Consider the following 27,547-nt stretch of genomic DNA (forward strand, 5'->3'; position numbering starts at 1 on the left):
TTCATAACCTTTAGCTATTAGGTTTGAGTTATCTTGGTGGTAGATGTAATACTCACCTATATCCTTAGTGATGGACAATGAGTCTTCCATGCTTATTATAGGGTTAACCCCTCACTAGCATGTTGAAGCTATCCTCACATGGTGGATTTGTGGTTTGGTTGAGTTTTCTCCCTTTGATAACGAAAGACCTTAAGGCTTTTGGACCAATCAATTCACCAACTCATTCTTGAGATTTTTACCCCGAACTACGAGGTTTTGATCCTAATCTTTTTTAAGATGGTACGTAGGCAATGGGTTTATCCATCCAAACACAAAATGTAAATAACTTGTACATTCTCTTCTCATCTCTTCAATCATGTTTGCACAAAATAAATTTTCACAAGACAATAACCTTCACAAGTGTGAAAAGGGCTCTCTAGGAGTACCTAGGATGTTTTGGGTGCCTAACACCTTCCCATTGCATAACCAACCCCCTTACCCAGATCTCTGTTTCTTTTACTAGTTTTTGTTAAAACTATTAGGTTTTTGTTCGCTTTCTAACCATTCCTTTGGATAAATAGAAGTGCGGTGGCGACTCGACTTGTATGATTTACCTTGGATTTAGTCAATATCTCTAATGGTAACGAATACCCCGCTACACTTATGGTTCTTCAAGATGTCACATCCTTATATGTTACATGATGCTTTAGGAGATTCACTGAGGTCAACTAATCAGGAGATACTAGAGGAGGAACATGTTCGAGAAGATCATGTTGTTGATGTGTTGCCTAGATGTCTCCATATCATGGAGATTTGGTAGGCGGATATTGACAAAGAATTCTTTTTGGATGGCTAAGAGGCCAGTGACGTTGTAGATGCCATGATGGCGGAGGCACTGCAGTACAAAAGGCAGCGTAATGACAGGGGGTCTCGAGTTCGTCATATGCATTAGTTTATAGTATTTGTACTCTGGATTTGGTATCAATTGTATTTTATTTTGAGTTATTTCGACTTTATTGTGTACTATGGATTTATTACTTTATATATGCCATTTTCTTCATATCGGTTATATGGTTTAATTCATCATAGTATAGTTATGATCAGGGTCGGTTCTTTTCCTGCGCAAACTGTGCAGTAGCACAGGGCTTCAGTTTTTGTGGGGCCTCAAATTAACTATTATTAGTGAATATAAAAAAATTAATAAATACAAATATTTTTGTATCACATATAATAAATAAAATATTAAATGTTGAAAAATAGGATATTTGGAGACCAAACGTTTTTTCTCCTTTCTCACACGTTCTCACTTCTCTCTCCTCTCAAACGTTATTCTCTTCTCTCTTTCTCTGTTAGAGCTGTTTGAAACCAGAAAAAAATCTTATTTTTCCTTTTCAATCCTCTCTTTTATCATGTTAGTTTATTCAATTAGTTACTTTCCATTTATTTTTATAGTGATTATTTGATTTTGAAGGTAGAAAAAATAGTAATTTTAGATTTATTTTAAATTTTAGGGTGAAATCTTATTTTAGTTCCTGTATCAATATTCATTTTAGATTTTAAATTTTAGATTTTATGGTGGAAATGAGGGGTAACTTGTGTTCTTTATAAAATTATAATATATAAATAAATAAAATTTTAGGGTGAAATTGGATACTAGTATACTGTATATACTACTCAGTAGTATCAAAATTCAAAACAAGAATATTGTTGGTGTTGGTGACGATTTTTATACCTACTTTTTCTCATAAGATCAAATTGCAATTTGGAATCTTTCAAAGAAAAATTAGTATGTATTAGTATTGATATTTTTTATGATTAATTTATAATTTATTTAATTAAATATAATTTATTTTCTTACTATTAATTTACAATTTGCTTTTAATTTATAATTATTAATTTTTTATGGTACTATATTAGAGAAGAACACAACATAATAAAATATAATTGAATATTAATTAAAGTCTTTTCTTCATGATTTAATTATTAATATTTTTTTATTATTAATTTATAATTTCTTTTATTTAATGTAATTGATTTTTTTTTGTTATTGATGTAGGAACACAATTTTACAACAGGATAATTAGTAGATCATCGACGGACACAAAAGACATTGTGAGAAATTTCAGGTTTTTCTTATTATGCCTCCAAAGATGCCTCCTAAGAATAGAAAATTTGAATGTGGAAATGATAAACGTAAGAAAAAGAAAAAAATTGAAGAGTTAATTCAATCTCAAGTAGGAGCTCTTGATAAATTTTTAATCAAAGAACCACAAGTTTCAAATGAAAGTCGTTATGTTGATAATATTGATAGTTTTCCTATTGAAAATGATAATCTTGATAGTGTGCCTATTGAAAATGATAATCTTGATAGTGTGCCCATTGAAAATGATAATCTTGATAGTGTGCCCATTGAAAATGATAATCTTAATAGTATGCCCATTGAAAATGATAATCTTGATAGTGTGCCAATTATTGATGAAGTTAATAATGATGATGATGTCGATGATGATGATGATGATGATAATGTTGATTATGATATATTTGATCCAAGAAATTGGGATCGTCTTCAACCTAAACTGATTGATTTATTAGTTGTGAAAGGTCCTAAAAGAGATAATTCTTTTGTGAAGGGTCCTAGAGATAGTTTGAATAGACGTTTTACGGCTAATTTGTATACTAGAGCTTTAGCAAATGGAGAGGTGTGTGATAGAGATTGGCTTGTTTATTCAAAAGAGCTTGATAGAGTATTTTGTTTTTGTTGTAAATTTTTTAAAAATGGGATTTTTAGGGGACAATTAGCAAATGAGGGTTATAGTGATTGAGTACATGTTGGTGAAAGAATTAAAGAACACAAGTTAGGCATGGAACATGTTAAAAATATGACTACTTGAGTAACGCAAAAGGCTGCAAAAATTTCAAACTATTGATAAAACAACCCAAAGATTAATTGAGAAAGAAAAGGATCACTGGAGGAATGTTTTAAAAAGAGTTATTTCAATAGTGAAATTTCTTGCTAAACATAATTTAGCCTTTCGTGGTTCTAAGGAGAAATTGTACGAAGATAGCAATGGAAACTTTTTGGGTTTGATTGAAATGTTAGCTGAATTTGACCCAATCATCCAAGAACATGTTAGACGTGTTACAACTCAAAAAGTTCATATTCATTATCTTGGGCATAACATACAAAATGAGTTGATTTCATTGCTTGGTTCTGCGATTAAAATTAAAATCATTAGAAAAATCAAACAGGCAAAGTATTTTTCAGTGATACTTGATTGTACTCCTGATGTTAGTCACCAAGAGCAGATGTCTTTGATAATAAGATATGTGGATATTTCTTCAGCTTCTGTTAGTATTGAGGAATCATTTTTAGGATTTTTGAATGTGAATGATACAAGTGGTCAGGGGATTTTTGATGTTTTACAAAATGAATTGAAAGAACTTGGTCTCGACCTATTTGACGTGAGAGGGCAAGGTTATGATAATGGGTCCAATATGAAAGGAAAACACCAAGGTGTGCAAAAGAGATTTTTAGACATAAATCCGAGAGCCTTTTATACTCCTTGTGGTTGTCATAGTCTTAATTTGACATTATGTGATATGGTTAACTCTTGTATTAAAGCTAGAATTTTTTTTGGAGTTGTTCAACGCCTTTATACAATTTTTTGCCAATTCTACTAAGAGATGGCAAATTTTGAAAGATAGTGTAAAAGGGTTGACTCCAAAATCATTGTCATCCACTCGTTGGGAGAGTCGTGTAGAAAGTGTCAAAGCTATAAGAACTCAAATGTTAGAATTTACAGAAGCTTTGCTTGAAGTGTCAGAAAATGATCTTGATCCTAAAATACAAAATGAAGCTAAATCCTTAACAACAAATGAGCTTGGTGATTTTGAGTTTTTGATGGCTATAGTTATTTGGTTTGAAATATTATCTGCAATTAATTCTGTTAGCAAGCTTTTACAGGAAAAGGATGTGCTTATTGATGTTGCTATGCAAAAAATTAAGGGGTTGATTTCGTATTTTGAGGGATATAGAGAAATAGGTTTTTATAAGGTATTGATTAACGCTAAGGAAATTGCGGTGGAATTGAATATTGCCCCAATATTTCTTCAAAGGCGTGTAATTAAAAGAAAAAGGCAATTTGATGAGAATTTGAATATCCCATCAGTCGAGCTATCAGAAGAAGAATCATTCAGGGTTAATTATTTTCTTTACCTTGTTGATTAAGTTGTTATTTCTCTTAATAAGAGGTTTGAGCAATACCAAGAGTATGAAAGTATTTTTGGTTTCTTGTTTACTTCTCAAAAGTTACAATCATTAGATGATGCAACTTTGAAGTCTTGTTGTACTAACTTTGAGCAGGCATTGAAACATAATGAGCAATCTGATATTGATGGGCATGAATTTTTTGCAGAGTTGAAGTTACTAAGAGAAATGATGCCTGAAGAAACTATAAGACCTACTGATATATTATTATTTTTAAAAGGCTTGGATTATTTTCCTAATACAGTTATTGCATATAAAATCTTATTGACTATTCCTGTGACAGTTGCTTCTGCAGAAAGAAGTTTTTCAAAATTGAAGTTGTTAAAGACTTACTTGCGGTCTACCATGTCACAAGAAAGGCTTAATGGATTGGCATTAGTAGCTATTGAAAATGATATTTTGGAGACAATAAAATATGAAGACTTAGTTGACGATTTTGCTTCAAAAAGTGTTCGTAGGAAGACTCTTTTTATGTAGTTAGATAATTTAAGTTGTAAGAAATGGTGTTAGTAGTTTAAACAATACCTTTGACCTTTTTGGTACTTCATTTGGTTAATATATAATTTTATCTTTTGTTTGTCATTTTTAATCATATATATATATATATATATATATATATATATATATATATATATATATATATATATATATATATATATATATATATATATATATATATATATATATATATATATATATATATATATATATATATATATATATATATATATATATATTTAGGCCCATTTTTAAAATTAGAACACGGCCTCTGAATTGATTGGGTCGGTCCTGGCTATAATATATCGTTAATTTTATTTGAGCATCACTAAAACAAACTTCAAGTTTACTGTCTGGTGTGGTTACAAAAACGCATCTCCGAATTCTGCTCGCGTGAATTCGAAGATGAATCACCAGAACAATCTATGGCAAAAAAAGGGTGTTTCAATGAGTGATGCATGAGGTGTATATTGAATTATTCTGGAGATGCATCTTTGGATTAAATTTTAAAATATATGTTGGGTGTGACTCAGTTTTAACGTTTTAATTGAAGTGAATGATGCGTCCGAAAATGTATCTCCATAATCTAATGAACAATTTTATATTATTATAGGGTGCTTTTCTATCAGATATGTGAGATTAGTAAATTCTTAAGGGAAAATGTTAGAGCATGTGTATTTAGCCCACAAAACTGTGGAGACTTGTTAGAGTTTGGAGCTTTTATGACTATGGGCCCTTTAGCTTTAGTGGTTTTTTTGGCTGCCAAGAAAGTTGGGTGGCCATGTTTAACGGGCTTGCATATATAAAACACTTGTTGATGAAGATTTTTAAAATACTTTTAGAAAGAGATGTAATTGGTATGCTAAGGTTGACGAATATTCGTTGTTATAGCAATGCGTAGATTTTGATGGTAAGAGTAATATTAAAAATTGTATTCACTGTATTGTTACCAAGATCCTCATACACTATTTCAATAATGAATGAATAATCATGTTGCTCTTAAAAAAAGGTAGTCTTGGATGGAAATTACGGTTTTTCTTTTTAACTTTTTGTACTGGATGAATTGAATGTCTATAGCATTTCCATCAGAGCTTTCTGCTACTCTCAATTATCATGCATATATCCCAGTGAACTATCCTATTTTGTTTATATAAAAATCAAAATGTTATTTTAACTAAAGATATTCGTGGTGTGATTTGGACAAATTTAGAGACAAACATTTATTTGATCTAAATATAAAATATATGCGTTTTGATTTGATTTTGGATGACGATATGATTTGAAAAGAAAAAAAAATTTAACTATGTTTATTTTTTATTGGTTTTTAATATTCAAAATTATAAATTGTAATTTTTTAATTAATAAGTTTTAATATAAAATTTAAAGAGATGCGTGGAGTAGTTCAAGTAATATGTACTAATTGAGTTAAATTAATGTAATTTATTAGTTTAAAATTCAATCTTATGAGACTGATATTTATGCATTAATCTAATGTAAAATTATATTAAAGGTGCTTTAAGTAAAAAAAAATTGTAACAGATAGATTTTAAAAGAAATTTTTTTGTAACAATTTGGTCAAGATGATTTTTACCTTCTTTTTCTCAATTTAAACATTTAAGAAATTTATAAATGTTGTATTTCTGATTGTATTTCATCATTTTTATATCACTTATAATAATTGCATCCACAATTAGTATATTTACTCTATTAAAAAGGGTAACAATGCACACGTATGATAACTTAGAGAACCAGATTATTATAAAAAAAATTATAGAACCAAGATATTTTTTTAAAAATAACTTAAAGAACCTTTGGTGTGATGTTATATTAATCTAAACAATTTGTTGATATTTAAAATTCAATAATTTAAAAAAAAATTAAAAACTAACTAATAATTTATTAATATAATATATCATAGCAATACTAAGAAAAGAAAAAAGTATATACCATTTGTTTAATTTAGTTAGATTCAATCTAAAATTTGATATAATGACACTAAAGACTTCTCGACAAGTGTACCGATAATGTCGCGGTAATAAAAAAATATCAAATTCATGCAATGTATAAAAAAAGGTAAAAATTGGGGATTTTCGAGTTTTAATGCGAAAAGTAAATAAGAGATTAACCAAAATTACGAAAGTGGTCAGATTGTGTTTTAGAATCTCATATTTATCTATTGTTGATGTTTGATGCCTTGTATGAATGATCTTATCACCATAACCCCACAATGAATTAACAAAACCGATATATCCGATCACTCACAAAATAACTCACTAACCACAACTTGGAGCTTTCTATCCCTAGTCCGCCAACGTAAGTAGGGTTAGGCGATGCACAAAACGTTAATTCCCTATGCCACTACTCAGGGTCTCCTTTTCCTATTCAACCAACGTAAGTACAACAACTGCTTTAGGTCCAACACATAAACTAATGACCAATATTCCCTATGTGCCCAATATCGGATTAAAAGAGTTTATCACATGAAAAACATTAATAATAATAAATAGTTGAATGGCATTACAGATAAAAAGGTTCATACAAAGTAAAATCAGCATAATACCCAACAATATTGAAAAAGATTCATCATAAGACAACCTAACCTAGAGGAGCTTAGCTACTCATAATTCATATTACAATACCACAATTGATGAATGAAAATAACATATGAATTCCCTTGATGTAATGGACTTTAATGGCTCTCGAAATCATGCTTTTCTCTCTAATTTTCATAATCCTTGTCAAAGTGCAAAAATTCTCGTTAAAAGAGCTCTTAATGGATCAAATGCGTAAGAAAAAGCCTAGAAAAATGGACCATAGCACGCGTGATGACTTGCATCGTACGCGTGATGCAACTATTATTATCACATTGCACACACGATGTTGCACGATGGTGCATGTGATTATTTTCGAAGCGTCACTTTTTCTGCTCCCCTTTTCACCCAAATTTTTACTAAGTACACAATCTTCACACGTAACTATTTTTCCCTCATTATTTGATCTTTCTTCTTCATTTTGTCTCATCTTTCACTTGTTTTCATCCGATTCTTCGATTAAATTCATGCAATAACAAATTGTTATCACAACCCCAAACTTGAACCATTGCTTGTCCTTAAGTAACTCGCTTGCAACTGTACATTTCAATAGAAAACAAGTCGCACAATAATAATCGAACATAACCAAATTAAATATTTTTTTTACCTGACCAATGTTCTAGCTTCCAACTTCTATCCAAAAAAATTGGAAAACGCCCTCAACATTGACAGGTATTGAACCTGCCCCTCAGGTCACTTTGGCTCACTCAATGGATAGGGTGACCTCTCAATCAACATGAAAAATCAATTATGCTTATCTTAATCATGTTCTAATACAATTCATCACAAAAATCACAACACACGCGTTAGAGGTCTTTTCAGGTTGTAACTTGGCTTATGTTTGAGGAGGATATTTTTAGAAAAGTACATTTAAACATTTGGAGTAGGTGCCTAGTTCTCCTTCTACTTTCATTATTTTTCTTTTCTCTTTTTTTTTAAGAAGTGTCTTTTTCCATATCTTATTTCCTCATAATTTTTAAAATTCTGGCCAATATTCTCTAGTACCCTAACCTCAAACTTAAAAATTTTCTCAATTCCAAGAGCAACCCCAAACTTAATCTTTTTCATACACTTTAGGAACTAAATTTCTACCTAACTCCAAAGAGAGGGTGGAAATAAAATATCTTTCAAGTCATATGGCTAAGAATGTTAGGCTATGTCACCGAAAGAAAGACTAAAGCTCAAACTGGTTAGAAATAGATATACCTATTACTACATGGCAATTTAAAAAGGCTTAAAGATATAAATAAAAAACTGCCTTAGTGTGTGTCAGTCAAACTGGATAAATTTAATCATCAATAAAAACCAAATAAAATAATAATGCATGGATACACTCATTAAGAAATAAAAGTGAACAATGGAAATTATTTGGCTATAACCTTACTATATGAGGTATCTGTAGGTTGAGTACAAGTTCGTTGATTCTTTTCTCATCCTTCTCCTTTAAATTTCTAGTTTCTATTGTGATGATCAAGTTTCTTTTGGATCATTCGTTCAAGGCTAAAGTGATATAATTGCAAATCTAAAAGAAACAAACAACTACAAACTAGTTTATTACAAAAAGTATAGATCTTCATGGAAGGGTCATGCTCGAGTGGCTAATTCCTCTTTTGGACTGTCTCGAATAAAAATAAAGTAAATTATGCAAAACAAAAACTGGTTATAACTAATGGGTTGCATCCCATCCAGCGCTTCTTTTTCGTTATTAGCTTGACGGTAGCCTAAGGCACGTTAGGCGCAAGGGATACCCTCACATAGGTCACTCCATTTCTTCTTTTTCCTTTGTCTACTTCGCTACCTCTTTCGTCCAGATGGTAGCAATTATCCAAGTTCTCCATATACGATGTCCATTCATACACCTTGAAAACCAATTTTTCTTTATTGAACTTCAAGATAAGTTCCCCAGTTTCTACATCTACCTTTGTTTTTCCAGTTACCAAGATTGCTCATCCGAGAATAACAGATCCTCTTGAATCTCCTTTTGTATCAAGCACTACAAAATCTGCAGGAAACACTAATTCATCGACATGTACTAACATTTCTCGTAATATACCAATGGGTTGAGCAATATATGAGTCAGCTAGAGTGAGAGTCATGTTATTCGGTGTGATTTCACGCACTTTCAATTATTTAACCTTTTTCATTGGCATGACATTTATTCTAGATCCAAGATCACATAGAGAATGCGGAATCTTCACTCCACCAATATTACAAGAAATAGTAAACTTATCTAGGTCTTATACCTTTGGTGGATATGATTGAGATATTACTATATCATCCTTTTCAGTCATGTTTACATGCTCTTTGACCACTTTCTCTTTCGTCCCCTTTAGTAATTCCTTCATAAATTTAACAAACTTATGCATTAGTTCTAAAATTTGATGGAACGAAATACTTACCTAGAGAGTAGCTATAATTTCCTTGAACTTTGCAGACATCCTTGCCTCATCGTCTTGAACCGGTTTATTTTTAATTATCGGGTATGATGGTTTTATGTAATCCTGTAAATGAGGGTTTGGTTAATTCAGGATCTATTTCTTTTTTCTTCTCCAAGGAAAGTTCTTAACAATAAGTTGATCAATGGTGACTCTTCTTTTCTCTTGGTCACCTTGATTACTACTATCCTCTTTTTCAATAACACTTTCTTTAACTATATTATCTTCACCCTTTTCAATAATCACCCTAAAACCTGTTTCCACCATATTACATCATTCATTCTTAGGATTGTCTACAATGTTACTTGTAAATCCTATGAGTGCAACCTTCCATTAGATGTATTTTTATTATGTTAAAAATAAGATACTTTAGCATTTATGTACATTGGACGATATCATCTGAGTATAGTTGTGCATTATAGCATTAGGAAGCATGGCAATATGTTGGAAAAGGTTTAGAAAAGATTCATGCATCAAGAAAAGGTTTTATGCATCAAAACTTTGTTTTATGTGAAAAACAACCTATAGGTCGACACATACGCATTATAGGTCGACACATAGAGATATTTTTTCTCTACAGGTCGATACATACGTTTTATAGGTCGGCTCATATTCTGCATTTTTAAAACATGTACGCTCTGTTAGATGTGCCGCCTCTACAGGTCGACACATAACCTGTACAGGTCGACAAATGACTTGCATAGGTCGACACATACATTAAAAATCTTGAAAATTTGCATTGTTTTTTATTCCTTTAGCATTCCTTTTGCTTCATACTTATTTACATATATATACTTGATACATGAATCATTTCTAATGTTTCTATATAGTAAAACCTATACCAAACCGGGATTTCAAAGCATTCTCATCATCTTCAACCTCATTTTATGCATACACACAAACAAACTACACATAATCATTCTTTGTTTGGGTGCCTCTAGAATTAAGGTTGATAGCATCGAATTTAGGTTGATTGTACTGTAAATTGGGTTTAAATATTTGATGGTTTCAAATAAGAAAACTTAGTTGGGTTTTTTCTTCAAGATCATTTAGAGATTTGGAGGTTTTGGACAAGATTACGTAATTTGGATCTGATCAAGTGAAGTCTTTGAAGAACGGGGGGTTCTTGCAAAGGAGTAGCATAGGATGGTGGATCGCATTGGTAAATTTTAGGTTACAACAATTGTGCATTTTAGATTCGATCGAGTGAAATATTTGAAGAACAAGGAGTTTCTTGCAAAGTAAGGTTAATTTCATTATCTCAATTCGAGTTCGAATTGAGGGTAAATGTACCCATAGTGAGGTTGATTGGGGAACTTCCTAAACAAATCCTTGTGTACTATGTCTCTGTTTGTCTGTTTGTCTCTCTCTCCCTCTCTCTCTCTCTTTCTCTCTCTCTCTCTCTCTCTCTCTCTCTCTCTCTCTCTCTCTCTCTCTTATTTTCCATTTGCAAATTGTAGATTTCATCGATCGTGCGATAAATTCATTTGGATAATATTTTTTATTACACTTTCAAATAGGTGATGTTGAGTTGATCATAATCCTTTAGGTTGTGATTTGATTTTAAGATCAACTATACCATATAAATTTCCAAACCATATTGATTCCATATTATGTGTTTGACAAATTGTCTCAATAGATTTTTGTGGGAATTATCATTGAAAGTAGAGTATCCTTGTTGCTTTGCATTCAAGTGTTTGTGATTAATTGTGTTTGGTAAATTTTTAATTCATTATCTTACCGTGATTACAATTACGCATATCCGAGTTTTTTGATAGCGGGTTCGGTTAAACGATTTTGATCCGGGATGCTTCCGCGCACCATAATTTTTTTAAAACAATTTTTTGTCAAAGTTTTTAACTAGTGATCTATTAACCCCCCTCTAGATCTAAACTTGTCGTCTAATAAATCCTCCACTTGAGCTTGGCAAAGCAGCTATTTATCTAAATAACTGACCAATCTGCATCTTTAAATTTTTGAAAGACGCATCATGGTTTCTACTCATTGCTTCATGGTTCTTATTTACCTGATCAAACCAAATTTGAGTGACTTTGATGAAATTCCGCAAGGTCTCTTCCAACTGTGATGGTTTTCTTTGAAACAAAGCTTGTTGGCCTTGTTGCATTCCGTGATAAACATTTGCATTTTGATTATTGATCCAACGAAAATTTTTATGATCTTTCCAACTCGGACTATATGTGTTGGAATATAGGTTGTTCTTCTAAAAGGTTCAATCTTGATCGACCTTTCGCTTTTTAAACGGTACTCACTTATACACATCTTTTCAATAAGGTCTTTCACCTATGGTTCAGTCATTGAGCGGATAGTGCCTCCCGCGGAAGCATCCAACAATATACGACATTGATTCGTGAGGCCTTTAATGAAATTTTGCATCTGCTCCATATTATTCATATTGTATGTCGGGCATCTGCGTAACAAAAGTTTGAATCTTTCCCAAGAGTCATAAAGTGACTCAATTTCCTACTACTCAAAATTCACAATTTCTACTCGGCGCTTGGTAAACTAAGTAGATGTGAAGAATCTCTCTAGGACTTTATTCTCCAATTCCTTCCAAGTCTGAATTGTAACATTTGGAAGGAAAAGTAACCAATATTTCCCCTTCTAATTAGTGAGAACCCAAACAAATTAAATTTAACATGGTCTTCAGTGACATCGGTTGGTTTGCACATTGGAGTTGTTTCTAGAAGCGTACAAGATGCTCCCACGGGTCTCTAATGGTGTTCTCGTCGAACATATTTTTTCTTAAACCTGAAAGTACAAAATTCTTAATATCAAAGTTAGCAGGGTTTGTTGGTACAAACCCTCTCGAAACCTGCCCTTCATTGGTTCTTTTATAGTAATCCCCCACAGTCAGCGGTGGTACATCTTCCATGATGGTTTCTTCTTCAAAGTTAGAAAAAATCAGTTTTTGATCTTCAACTAAGATCCCTTGAACTATATTTGCCTCCCTGACTACTCTCTTGTTAGCACGTGCGATTCTTTCAATTTCTGGATCAAATGATGTCAGCGCCAATCCTGAGTTGCGCATACACAAACAAAAAATACCTCAGTAACACTATGAATATTAAGAAAATAAAAAATAAAGTAAAGCATTGCAAAAACTTTGCCTTGTTGAGATATCAACAGTCCCCGATAACGGTGCCAAAAACCTGATGACTTCTCGGCAAGTGTACCGATAATGGTGCAGTAATAAAAAAAAGATTGAATCCACATGGGACTCTTCTAACAAGAAAACATGTGTGTAATATAAAAAAAATAGCAAATAGGGGGGGGTCAAGTTTTAATGCGGAAAGTAAATAAGAGATTAAATAAAATTACGAAAGCAGTCAGGTTGTATTTCAGAATCCCTTATTTCTCTATTGTTGATGTTTGATGCCTTGTATGAATGATCTTATCACTATAACCTCATGGTGAATTAATAAAACTGTTATAGACCATCCCTCATGAAATAACTCACTAACCACTACTCAGAGATTTATATCCCTAGTCCGCCAGTGTAAGCAGGGTTAGGCAATGCACATAACGTTAATTCCACATGCCACAAGTTGGGACCTTTTATTCCTATTCAACAAGCATAAGTACAACAGTTTACTTACGTCTAACACATAAACTAATACTCAGTATTCCATATGCCCAAAATAAGATTAAATGAGTATCTCACATAAAAACCATTAAGAACAATAAGCAATTCAATGGCGTTAGATCAAAAGGTTCATACAAAGTCAAATTAACATATTATCCAACAATATTGAAAAAGGTTCATCATAACACAACCTAACCTAGAGGAGATTATCTACTCATAATTTATATTACAATACCATAACTGATGACTGAAAATAACATATGAATTCCCTTGAAGTAATGGCCTACATTGGCTTCAAATGCCCTAAAAACCTCCTTTGATGCTCTCCAAACTGTGCTTTGCTCTCTAATTTTCGTAACCCTTGTCAAAATGCAAAAATTCTCGTTAAAATGAGCTCATAATGGATCAGATGCGTAGGAAAAGTCCCAGAAAAAGGGACCATCGCGAGCGTGATGACTTGCTTCACTCTTTATGTTCCCCTTTTCACCCAAATTTTGATTAAGTTCACAATCTTTAGGCTTAGCTATTTTTTCCTCATTCTTTGGTCTTTCTTCTTCATTTTGGCTCATCTTTCACTTTTTTGATCCAATTCTTCGACTAAATTCATCAAATGATGGACTGTCATCAGGAACTTATGACTCAAGCCAAAGACAGACCAGGAGAAACTCAACACGTACATAAGAGTAACTCATACAAGCTTAAATCCCGAGTCACTAAGAGAAAAAATGTGTCAGAAAGCACCATGATCAAGGTCATTCCTGTTACGACCAATCTCTCCTCTAGAGGTTCTAAATAACCTCCTACGAAGAATAACAGAGAGGGTGTGGGGAAGTCTATTGTTGGGGTGGGCTATGTTTAAGGTCGCTGATTCATATGTTCAGTAAGCGGAAGAGATGAAGCTTGAGCTTTATAAAATGAAAGAGGCTTAATTTATTAGTCAAAGTTTGCTTTCCTCAGATAATGAGATTTTGGCCTTGAAAAATATTTAGAATCAGACCACAAAAAGAGTAACTCATTGAAAGAAAATAAATAGTCTATAGAGACTATCTTCAAATCTCATTGCGAGAAACTTTCTCAGGTCGAGCAAGAGACAACCAAACGAGACAAATCCTTGATTTAACAGCTGGTGGCTCAGCCAACTTTGCAACAGCCACCGGTATGAAGAAGATAATTGAAGCTATTGCCTCGAACGAGCATTTAGAGTTATATGACAGGGTATCAAGCAAATCTGCAGTTATTGACTTGAAGCTTGAAACTAACAAACAGGTGAAAATTGAAGAAGCTGTTGTTACGGAGGTAGAGAAAAGGTTGAAAGCACTGAACATAGGTGCTCAGAAAGTGGCTCAAGTGCAACAGGCACCGAGTGAAGTGTGCGGCATTTGCAATGGACCACACAATACTGTTCATTGCTTTACAACACCGCAACAGATCGAAGATATAAAATTTTTAAAGCAAAACAATCCCTACTCCAACACATACAATCCGGGGTGGAAGAATCATCCCAACTTTGCATGGAAAGATCAAAGAGGGAACGTGCAACAACAGGCACAAGGTCAATATCAAAATCAATATCAGCAGCAGCAACAACAGGTACCTAAGAAGGCAGATTGGGAGATCGCAATTGAAAAGATGGCAGCTCACAACATCCAATTCCAAGAGGAGACTCGAAATAATCAGAAGAACACTACAACATCCATAAAAAATCTTGAAATTCAGATGGGTCAAATTGCTCAACAGTTAGCCTCAAACTCCCATCCACCTGGCACGCTTCCTAGTGGGACAGTCGTTAATCCTCGTAATCAAAGTCACATTAAAGCTGTGGTCACCGGAAAAGGAAGAGCTAAGGAACCACAAGTTGACGAACAGGTTGAAGAAGATGGATTGTTGGAAGTTGACTTGGAGATTAGAGAAGATCCGAAACAAACTGAAGAAGTGGTGGTCAAGCCGACAAGCCAGCAAGAGAAACAAAAACCAAAGATTATTCTTCCTTTTCCGACAAGAACAAAGAAGAAAGATCTCCATGAATTTTTTTTTCATAAATTCTTAGAATTATTCAAGAAGCTCGAGATCAACATACCTTTTGCTGAAGCTCTGGAACAGATGCCGATCTACGCCAAATTCATGAAAGACATCATATCGAAGAAAAGGTCGATCGACAGCGAGCCAGTCATGCTAACTGAAACTTGTAGTGCTATTTTGCAGGGCCTAAAAATTCCGATGAAGAAAAAAGATAGAGGTGCAGTCACTATACCTTGTACCATTGGAGACGGATCATTCAAAAAGGCACTGATCGATTTGGGAGCAAGTGTTAGTCTAATGCCCCTCTCGATTTACAAAAAACTTGAGTTAGGGGAGGTGCATGATACTCGCATGACACTGCAGTTTGCGGATCATTCTATGAAGAGACCCTATGGTATAGCAACAGATGTTCTGGTGAAGATTGATAAATTTGTATTCCCGGTGGATTTTGTGATACTCGAGATGCCGGAAGATGAGGAGATTCCTCTCATATTGGGAAGACCTTTCCTGGAAACTGGAAGATGCATGATAGATATTGAGGAAGGAACCATGACCCTCAAAGTTTATGATGAAAAGGTCAAAATTGATGTGAGGGATACTATGAAATTCAAGGATGACGAAGGGGAGAGTAAAAGTATTGAAGTGTTAGATACAGTTTTTGCTCAATCTATGCAGATTACAACACCCAAGCTTCCTTTGGAGAGAAATTTGAGTTTATCTATCGTTGAGGATATTGAAGGAATTGATGAGAAAGAATCCGAAGTGGTAGCGATGTTTAAGGAACAACCGCCTTGGGTTCGTTCCCGACCGCAACGGTGGGAGGAGCTTCGACCTAAAACATCTTCAGAATCGAAACAGGATATAAAAAAAAGGGGATAGAGTTGAAACAATTACCAGAATATCTCAAATATGTCTTTCTTGACAATGAGGAAAAATGCCCAGCAATCATCAATTCAGGTTTGAGAGAGACCCAAGAAGGAGAGCTAATCAAAGTCCTAAAGAAATACAAGGGTGCTATTGGGTGGGTGATGGACGATTTGAAAGGAATCAGCCCGACAATATGTATGCACAAGATTTTGATTGAGGATGATCAGAAACCGGTCGTCCAACCTCAAAGAAGACTGAATCCAGCTATGAAAGAAGTTGTTCGCAAGGAGGTTGTGAAAATTTTAGATGCGGGGTTAATTTACCCAATATCTGACAGTTCGTGGGTGAGCCCAGTTCATGTGGTACCAAAGAAGGGAGGGACAACTGTGATAAAAAATGAGAAAAATGAGTTGATCCCCACCCGTACTATTACAGGTTGGAGAGTTTGCATAGACTATAGAAGACTTAACACTGCTACAAGGAAGGACCATTTTCCGTTACCTTTTATCGATCAGATGTTGGAAAGATTGGCAGGTCATGATTTCTACTGTTTTCTGGATGGGTACTCAGGGTACAACCAAATTGCTGTGGCACCTGAGGATCAAGAAAAAACAGCGTTCACATGCCCGTATGGAATCTTTGCTTATAGAAGAATGTCGTTTGGTTTATGCAACACACCTGCGACATTTCAGAGGTGCATGACATCCATATTTTCCGATATGCTTGAGAAGCATATGGAGGTGTTTATGGATGATTTTTCGGTTTTTGGATCTTCTTTCGAAAATTGTTTGTATAATCTGTCACTTGTGCTGGAGAGATATCAACAAACCAATCTAATCCTGAATTGGGAAAAGTGTCACTTCATGGTGAGAGAAGGGATAATACTAGGTCATAAAATTTCCCATCAAGGAATAGAAGTTGACAAGGCAAAAGTGGAAGTGATCGCCAATCTCCCTCATCCTGTGAATGAGAAAGGTATACGGAGTTTCTTGGGACATGCAGGATTCTATCGTAGGTTCATAAAAGATTTCTCTAAGATCGCAAAACCTTTGACTAGCCTGCTTGTGAAGGATACTCCGTTTCTGTTTGACAAAAAGTGCAACGAAGCCTTCGAGACTCTGAAAAATAAATTGGTGTCTGCTCCTATAGTGATCTCGCTTGACTGGTCTCTACCCTTTGAGATAATGTGCAATGCGAGCGATATAGCAGTAGGGGCAGTTTTGGGGCAAAGAAAAGACAAACGCCTCCACGTCATCTACTATGCTAGCCATGTGTTGAATCCAGCCCAGATGAATTATGCAACCACAGAGAAGGAGTTACTGGCTGTGGTTTATGCCTTTGACAAATTTAGGCAATACTTGTTGGGAACAAAGGTAATTGTTTATACTGACCATGCTGCGTTGAAATATCTTTTTTCTAAACAGGACTCGAAGCCAAGGCTGCTCAGATGGATCTTGCTGTTGCAAGAATTTGACCTTGAAATTCGAGACAAAAAGGGGTGTGAAAACACCGTTGCTGACCACCTATCTCGAATGTCACCGATTGAAGAGACGGAAGAGGAACATCCCATAAAGACGAATTTATAGATGAAAGAATCCTCGCGGTGGTGGGTGTTCCTTGGTTTGCTGACTACGCAAATTACCTGGTGGGTGGTATAATTCCTGACGACTTTGATTATAACAAAAAGAAAAGGTTTCTTCATGATTGCAGGTTTTATTTGTGGGACAAACCATTCTTGTATAAGAAAGGGGTAGACGGACTAATTCGTCGATGTGTCCCTGAGGAAGAACAAAATGAAGTCTTAAAGGCATGTCATGACTCAGATTATGGGGGACACTTTAGTGGAGACAGGACAACCGCAAAAGTCCTCCAATCAGGGTTGTACTGGCCTACGTTGTTTAAGGATGCCCAAGTCGTTGTGAAGGAATGTGACAGATGCCAACGGACAGGAAATATTTCTAGGAGGAATCAGATGCCTCAAAAGGGCATGCTTGAAGTGGAATTATTTGATGTTTGGGGGATAGACTTTATGGGGCTATTTCCACCCTCATTTGGAAAAAATTATATTCTGGTGGCTGTGGACTATGTCTCCAAATGGGTGGAAGTCGTAGCCCTCCCTTCTAATGATGCGAGAGTAGTGGTAAAATTTCTCAAACAAAACATCTTCTCAAGGTTTGGTGTGCCTAGAGCACTTATCAGTGATGAAGGAACACATTTCTTGAATAAGCTCATGGAGAACTTATTGAAGAAATATAATGTGAAGCACAAGATTGCCACACCATATCATCCCCAAACGAGTGGGCAAGTTGAAGTGTCTAATCGGCAAATTAAATAGGTTTTGGAAAAGACAGTGAGTGCTTCAAGAAAAGATTGGGCAATCAAATTAGATGACGCTTTATGGGCGTACCGAACCACTTTCAAAACCCCAATCGGCATGTCTCCGTATCAACTGATTTATGGTAAGGCGTGTCATCTTCCTCTGGAATTAGAGCACAAAGCCTTTTGGGCATCCAAGTTCTTAAATTGTGATCTTGCAAAAGCCGGTGAATCCCGAATTCTTCAACTTCACGAGTTAGAAGAATTTCGTAATCAGGCATATGAGAATGCAAAGATGTACAAGGAGCAAACACGGAAGTGGCATGATCAGAGAATCATCAGGAAAGATTTCTGGGAAGGACAACTGGTATTGTTGTTCAATTCGAGGCTCAAGTTGTTTCCTGGGAAATTAAAATCAAGATGGTCCGGGCCATTTGTCGTGCATAAGGTTTTTCCCCACAGAGCAATAGAGATTAAGAACCAAGACTCTGGGGATACATTCAAGGTGAATGGCCAGAGGCTGAAGCCCTATTACATAGGCCAACAGCCTGGATTGATTGACCATGTGCGCCTCACCTAATAAGGTGGACAACCTTCGAGCCATGCGATGTTAAACGAAGCGCTTCGTGGGAGGCAAACCACGTGTTCGGTTGTTAACTTATTTTGTTTTTTTCTTTTCTGTATGGGTGTGAAACGCTGTTGCAGGTAAGGAGTGGAACTTGGAGAGTATAATCATCATCACCTCTCAGCGAAAGGATGCCGAACCTATGAAGCATAGCAGAATTCAGAAATTGAGGAAAACAGGTCATCCACACGGCCACCCGTATGGTGACACACGGCCCATGTCGTGCTGCAAGAGGAATACAGGTCATCCACACGGCCACCCGTGTGGTGACACACGGCCGTGTTAAGTAAAACAGTGGATTAACACGGGCGCCCGTGTGGTGACACACGGCCGTGTTAATTAAAACAGTGAATTAACACGGGCGCCCGTGTGCAGGAACACGACCGTGTTGTTCGTAACGGGTTAATTTTTCAAATTTTGTGATTTTGGGTATTTTTAATGTGGGGACCCACTTGCTATTACATCTCTTCCCCACCACTTATTCTCACTTTTTCTGATTTTTGAAAGCTTCTCTCTCCCTCTTCCTCCATTGTTAACCTAGCCTCCATCAAATTAAGCTTCATTTTTCTCATAGCTCCACTCACTTTAACCTCATCTCACCTTCACAAAAATCGTTCCTCTCGCCGTCCTCTACACAGTGACGGTGGCAGTTTTCACTAATTTGTTCTTTGGATTTTGCGAAATTTTTGCAGGTACCATTATGCCCCCAAAGCGTATAAGCAAGGAGAAGGATGTAGCCACGTCTTCTCGGCCAAAGCAACGGGCTAGACGCTCTACGAATCCTCATGGCATTTTGTTTGAACAACCGAATCATCAAGAGAGGTATGTGATTCTCGCTAAACGTAAGCTCATTCCGACACGATATATGTGTGATGCTACACTGGATGAGTTAGGTTTAAAGGAAGAGGTGCACCGCATGTTTCACAACATCGGTATGTTAGAATTCATGCAATTCGAAGCACCGACCTTCGCTCGTATCACACTAGAATTCTTAAGTACAGTTGAGTTTAAGATGAGGAGAAGGTGGACAGGTTCGGAGATGGAATTTTATGGTCAAATTACTTTCCGCTTGTTTGATGAAGATCACGAGTTATCTGTTGAGGACCTTGGGAGTATTCTGAGACTCCCGGTATCTGGACCCGGAACCCCTCCAAACACTTTTTCTGCAATTGATTTCTGGAGGGCTATTACAGGTAAAACTGGCTATAACCCTAGCTCGGGAAAAGCTTCTGGGATTCATAACCCGTGCTTCAGATATGCACAAAAAGGGTTAGCCTACACCTTGTTCGGACGGGGTGATAGTACCGGGGTCGCTGCTAAGAGAGAGTTATTTTTTCTTCATTGCATGGCCCACAATGAGCGAATCAATGCAGCGGCTTTCGCCGCCAATCATTTGAAGCAAGTTGGCCACGCAACTACCAGTGATATTTTTGTGGGATGTATGATCACGCAGATTGTGGGCCACTTTGGGTATGATCAACTCTTGCTGGAAGAAACGGAAGTGATGGGAAAGACTAAGATCGACATGCACACTCTAGTAAATCAGCAAATGATTGCCATCAGGCCGACTCATTACTCTCTGGTGATTCACAATGTGGAAGTGCTCGCACTACCAGCACCTGGTTCCATTAGCATTGCCAATATTGCTAACTGGTTGTATACAGGTTCAGCCCCATCTATAGGGGAAGATGCTCAGTTTGACCATGACCTTTCAGGTGAGGAAATGGAAGAAGATGAGGGCCAGCTGCCCATGGTATGCCACCCTCACATGATTCGAGCCTACATGGTGAAGGATCCTCTTTCATGTCTCAGGACCAGTGGGGTTGGCTCCAGACTGAGATGGGAACTCTCCGCACCGAGCAAACCAGACAAGGTGCGGAATTAGATAGACAGAGTGTGGAACTGTTCCGACAAGGGACAATCATGGATGACATGCAAGCCATGATGCAACGTCTGATGTTGCATTTCCCGCACGATCCTCCGCCTCCTCCACAACAGTGATCACTGTAAGTCCCCTTCGTTTTTGAATTTAAACATTGAGGTCAATGTTTAGTTCAAGTGTGGGGGGGGGGGTGTCGCAACCTGAAAAATACAGTGCGCGAAAAAACAACCGGCAAAAGAGAAGAAAGACAGAAGAGTCGCCACCGTGTGTTATTCATCCCAAAGGAGGGAAAGGAAACGCTCGAAGTAAACCTGAAAAAGGAAAGGACAAGACGGGGCCTCGCAACCAAATCTTGGGTTCGGGAGTCGGTTATGCGAAGGGAAGGTATTAGCACCCCTACGCATCCGTAGTACTCTACGGGATCCACTCTTGTGGTTCTTGTCTAAAGGGTGTGGGTCTATCTAATGCACTATTTACTAAAAAAACTAAAAAAGGGGTTAAGGGAAAATGACTCGCATGGACGTCGCATCCACTGAATACGTATCTCATCTGGATATGAGAATCAGAGTCTTCGTAGCTCGGCTGACCTATGGGTTGGGGGATGTGTGCTCGCTAAGACATCGCGTCTTATGCTTACGTATCTCATCTGGAATGAGAATCAGAGCAAGCCGTAGTTCGGCTGACTACGGGGTTATGGGTTATGGGATGCTCAAGGGCAAAAAGGCAGTCCTTGACGAAGGAACCGCGCTACTTTTGGGGATACGAATACAAAACACAAAATATGTATCTTAAAGTAAAATGCCACCAAGGGGCTCAAACATTGCCTCCTATCGAGGTCTTCCAGCTAAGAAAGCGGTAAAGTACGAGAAAGGGAAAAAATTACCACACGGATAAAGATCCGAAGTTACAGCAATTAAAGGGATAAGCAACCCTGAAATCTCTCCAGCTAGACCATCAAAGAAAATCAGTCAATACGAGTAATCAGAATAGACCTCCGCATGGTATCCCTACAAGAGTATGTGAGTCCTCACAAAAACTCGATAAAAGGGGTTAGGCAAACAGGATGAAATCAAAAGAAAACAATGCCATGGCAACACAAGACAGATGAGAACAAAACAGAACGAAAAGCGAATACTGTCACGTTCGCGACTGCATCGCCTAGCGAAAGCTTAGCGAAGCGGCTAGCGAGCGCCTGCGGGTTTTGGATTTCTCATTGATAATAGTACGATTTTAAGGACTCCAAACCCCTATGGCATTCATCTCAGAAACAAAATTATTAAACATTCGAGGCAATAGTCACATATTCGTACACAAATATAAGCCCGTGGGCAAAACCTGATGTTACCTCATACATTTATTGTATTCAAATTCAAGGCATAGAGTAATAGGAACAAGGCATACCTGATGAGAGATCGATTAAAATTGAACGGCACGGCAGGATTCGCAAAGCAACGTTAGGGTTTGTGTGAGGCGGAGTGACCTCCTCAGAGCTGCCGGAAGATTGCTGTAGAGTAATCCCTAGGTCTCCTTCTCTCAAGATCTTTCTCCAGTGAAACTCCCGTGAAATTCCAAGTGTTTTGTCCTCTACTGAAACTCTTATATTTATAGCTGATTTTAGTGGACTTGTGGGCTTAGAATGAGGTCAACTGAGGCCCAAAGCTTTTCTGTTACTTTCTGAAATGCGCGCCCTTCGCCTAGCGAAGGATCTGCTCGCCTAGCGAGCATGACAGTACTCTTCGCTAGGCGAAGCATCTGCTCACCTAGCGAGCATGACAGCTCAGCAGCAGATTCTTGCTTCTTCAAGCTTGGTAATTTGAACGGTGAATAGGCCCCATTTGGATTTGTTGGTAGTACCTCACGTCTTTTCCTTGTGTTGACTGATCGTCTAAGTAGAACCCACAAAGTGTCCTGGATAATGCTCGAGCTTCTTGGAGCTAATCCTGAATGACATGATGCAATGTGATATGAAATGCTAAATGACCTAAAAAGTGAATGCATGAATGAGGAGGGCAAATTTTGGGGTGTTACAGCTGCCCCTATTCAATCAACTGGAGACCCGAAAAGAAGATAGCAGCGGCTTTCGCACTTTCGAGGTATCAAGGGATTGAATACAATAAAAGCCCAAAAATTTGCACTGAAGTGGAGTGAAGTAACAATGCCTGTCAGAATCGGCAAAGAGGTGGTCTTGAAAGAAGAATCTGTCTGGTACGGTGAAAGTCCGTCTGAACACCGAAAAAGAATGTTAACTTGGATACCAAAATAAATGGTAACACAGAAATAACCATGGCCTGAATGCCGCTCATCAGTCTGAATACTGGAAATGACTTCGATCTGAACATCGGAAAACTGGCTTGAACGCCACTTCGGTCTGGATACCGGAAACTGGCCTGGATGCCACAAGTTGCCTCGACCTGATCGTCGGAAACTTCTTCGCTCTGAACATCGGAAAATCGGCCTGAATGCCACAAGTTGTGTCGACCTGATCGTCGGAAACTTCTTCGATCTGAACATCGGAAAACCGGCCTGAATGCCACAAGTTGCATCGACCTGATCGTCGGAAACTTCTTCGATCTGAACATCGGAAAACTGGCCTGAATGCCACTTCGGTCTGGATACCGGAAAACTGGCCTGAATGCCACTTCGGTCTGAATACCGGAAAACTGGCCTGAATGCCACTTCGGTCTGAATACCGGAAAACTTCATGTCTGTCGGCATCGGCAGAAATAGGGAACGATAATAGAGGCGGCGCATGGGCCAATGACACTTGTTGGGGATAACAAAGGTAAGTCATGAACAATCTTCAGTCTGAGTACTGGAAACAACTTCTAGCTTATAACTTGGGATACCGAGAATGTTTTATGCTTACATGCGTATGTTTGAATTTTTCAATGGCGTAATGCTCCATGAAAATGGAAATGCTACGCGATTTGGAAGGATGCAATGCGATACGATTCTACATGCAGGGATGCAAAATGCTGGGTAGAATGCCAAGCTGAGGCAAGGGGATCTGCTGGGGAAATGATCACCATCTTCTGGACCCTGGCAAGGCTGCTGGAGATGCACAGCGCAAAGAATTATGTGGGGAAATGACCCGCCACATGGTGTTCTAGCAATGACGAAATACCGAGATTCAGACTGGGGAGAGAACGACACTGAAAACCTGCTGTTGGGGAAGCGACGGTGGTTCTGGCAACCACAATCTGCGAGAGATGACTTAGCAGGGGAAGTAAACACCGATACGGTACCGAGGTTCTGCTTCAAGGAAAGAAACCATGGATCTGGCATTGGGATTATCGATCTGGCCTCGAACTCTAAGGAGCAGCCACTTCTGCTGGGAAGATACAGTCTGGCACTGTCAACTCCGCTGGGGATATATAGTCTGGCACTGTCAACTCTACTGGGGAGTGTATGTCCTGAAACAAACGCTTGGGGAAGTACAGTGGTGAGAACCTGCTGGGGATTGAAGAATCCAATACTCTGATAAGCTCTGCAGGGATAAGACACTGAATTCGTCTGTTGGCGACTTCACTGGGGAAGATGTTCACGATCATCTGCAGGGGATTTTAAGGAAATGCCCCGAGGGTATCTGTTCTGAATAGACGATCCAAAGCACTTAAAATTTACAGCAATTTTAAATGTTTATTAAGCATGTACCTGTAAAGCCCTTATGTGTCATGATGCACTGTTTATCAAGAATTCGGACGTCATTTTTGCAAACAAAACAGTAAAATAAAAATGAAAACAGAGATATACTGAATAACATGATTTTATTGATTGAATGGCCTCTGAATAGGCATTTACATCAGGAAGCAACCCCTGGAAAGAGGTAATCGCACAAAAGATAAAAACAGAAATTAATCTAATGGCAATGTGAAATGGATTTCTATTGGGTTCCAATTCTGCTATGACCTGCCCGTCTTCAAGATCCTCCAGATGATCAGCCTTCTGAAAAGGTGATTGGACTATTTCCTACCTTTCGAAAATTTCCAGTCATCGACATGAGATGAGATTCAGAACTAACTCAGAACGCAGTCATTCGCTTAATCCCTAATTTTTGCCTGGATCGCCCTTTTCGGGTTTTCGATCCACCGGGATACCCATTTTTGCCTAAGTTGCCTTTTCAGGTTTTCAACTTACCGGGTGTACGATCTTTTCATTTTTAATCCCTAATTTTTGCCCGAACCTTCTCATTTTCTTGGTTCGTCGGGATGCCCATTTTTGCCTGGACTATTCTTTTTATTGTCCAGCGAGTCTATTTTATGCGAAGTATTTTTTAACTGCGTCTTAGTTCACAGGGGAAGTGAAATCTTCACCATCCATAGTTGCAAGCATTAAGGCCCCACCATCAAAAACCTTGGTGACAATATACGGTCCATCATAGTTAGGAGTCCACTTGCCCCTGTGATCTGTCTGAGGAGGAAGGATCCTTTTCAACACTAAATCTCCGACTCGGAAACAACGAGGACGCACTCTCTGATCAAAGGCTTTCTTCATCCGACTCTGATACAACTGCCCATGACAAATGGCTGCCATTCGCTTCTCTTCGATAAGACTCAATTCATTGAACCTTGTCCGAATCCATTCAGCTTCATCTAACTTGACATCCAACAGGACTCTTAGAGAAGGAATCTCCACTTCAACAGGTAGGACTGCTTCCATACCATACACAAGGGAGTAAGGGGTTGCCCCAATCGACGTACGTACTGAAGTACGGTACCCATGCAAGGCGAAGGGTAGCATCTCATGCCAATCTCTGTACGTGACGACCATCTTATGCACAATCTTCTTTATGTTCTTATTTGCCGCCTCCACAGCACCGTTCATCTTAGGGCGGTAAGGGGAAGAATTGTGATGCCGAATGCTGAAGTTCTGACACAACTCTTTCATCATTTTGTTGTTGAGATTAGAACCATTATCAGTAATGATTCTTTCGGGGATCCCATAGCGACAAATGATTTCTTTCTTGATAAAACGGGCAACCACATGTCTGGTGACATTCGTGAACGACACTGCTTCGACCCACTTGGTGAAATAATCGATGGCAACAAGGATGAAGCGATGCCCATTGGAAGTTGTCGGCTCAATCTTTCCAATCATGTCAATGCCCCACATAGCAAACGGCCACGGCTAAGTCATCACATTCAGAGGATTTGGCGGCACATGCACCTTATCAGCATAAATCTGGCATTTATGACACTTCCGAGCATATTTGAAGCAATCTGATTCCATGGTCATCCAATAATAACCCGCTCTCAACAATTTCTTAGCCATTGCATGTCCGCCGGCATGAGTACCGAAGGAACCTTCATGAACTTCCTGCACTAACATGTCCGCCTCGTGTCTGTCCACGCATTTGAGCAAAACCATGTCGAAGTTCCTCTTATACAGCACATCGTCTTTGTTCAAGAAGAAACTGCCTGCCAATCTTCTCAAAGTCTTTTTGTCGTTGTTGGATGCCCCTGCAGGGTACTCTTGATTCTTTAGAAAGCACTTGATATCATGATACCAGGGCTTGTCATCGACTACCAGTTCAGCAGCAAACACATATGCGGCCCTGTCAAGGCGCATCACATCGATCCTGGGAGCATGGTTCCAACGAATTACCTTGATCATGGAGGATAGAGTAGCAAGTGCATCTGCCATCTGGTTCTCATCACGAGGTATATGATACAATTTTACTGTTGTGAAGAAAGTCAACAGTCTTCTCGTGTAATCTCTGTAGGGGACCAGAGTGGGCTGGAGAGTATTCCAATCACCATTCACTTGATTGATCACCAGAGCTGAATCTCCGAAGATGTCCAAAGTCTTGATTCTCAAATCAATGGCTTGCTCAATACCCAAGATACAGGCCTCGTACTCAGCTTCATTATTTGTGCACTCAAAAGTCAAACGAGCGGTGAAAGGCATGTGGGCACCTTTCGGAGTTGTAATGACAGCACCAATTCCACTTCCTCTAGCATTGACAGCCCCATCAAACAACAAAGTCCACTTTTCGTTTGGATCAGGTCCCTCCTCAACAACTGGCTCTTCACAGTCTTTCATCTTGAGGAACATGATGTCTTCATCTGGAAAATCCAACTTCATCGGCTCATAATCATCAATCGGCTGCTGAGCAAGATAGTCTGACAGAATACTCCCTTTGATAGCTTTCTGGGATGTATACTGGATATCGTACTCTGTCAATACCATTTTCCAACGAGCCACCCTTCCGGTGAGAGCTGGCTTCTCGAATATGTATTTGACTGGATCCATCTTGGAGATCAGTAGGGTTGTGTGAGACAGCATGTATTGTCTCAATCGCTTAGCAGCCCATGCAAGTGCACAACATGTCTTCTCAAGCATTGAGTATCTCGACTCGTAATCTGTGAACTTCTTACTCAAGTAGTAGATGGCATGTTCTTTCCTACCTGTCTCGTCGTGTTGACTGAGAACACAACCCATAGAATTGTCAAGTACTGTCAAGT

The 27,547-nt window shown here is 37.8% G+C and overlaps 1 pseudogene; it reads left to right on the forward strand.

Annotated features, from left to right (window-relative positions):
- The first annotated feature begins 862 nt into the window (after positions 1–862).
- On the forward strand, positions 863–4,723 carry LOC127122100 (uncharacterized; annotated as a pseudogene).
- Positions 4,724–27,547: the final 22,824 nt, after the last annotated feature.

This window comes from Lathyrus oleraceus, chromosome 2 (genome assembly GCF_024323335.1).
Source record: "Lathyrus oleraceus cultivar Zhongwan6 chromosome 2, CAAS_Psat_ZW6_1.0, whole genome shotgun sequence".
NCBI lineage: Eukaryota > Viridiplantae > Streptophyta > Magnoliopsida > Fabales > Fabaceae > Lathyrus > Lathyrus oleraceus.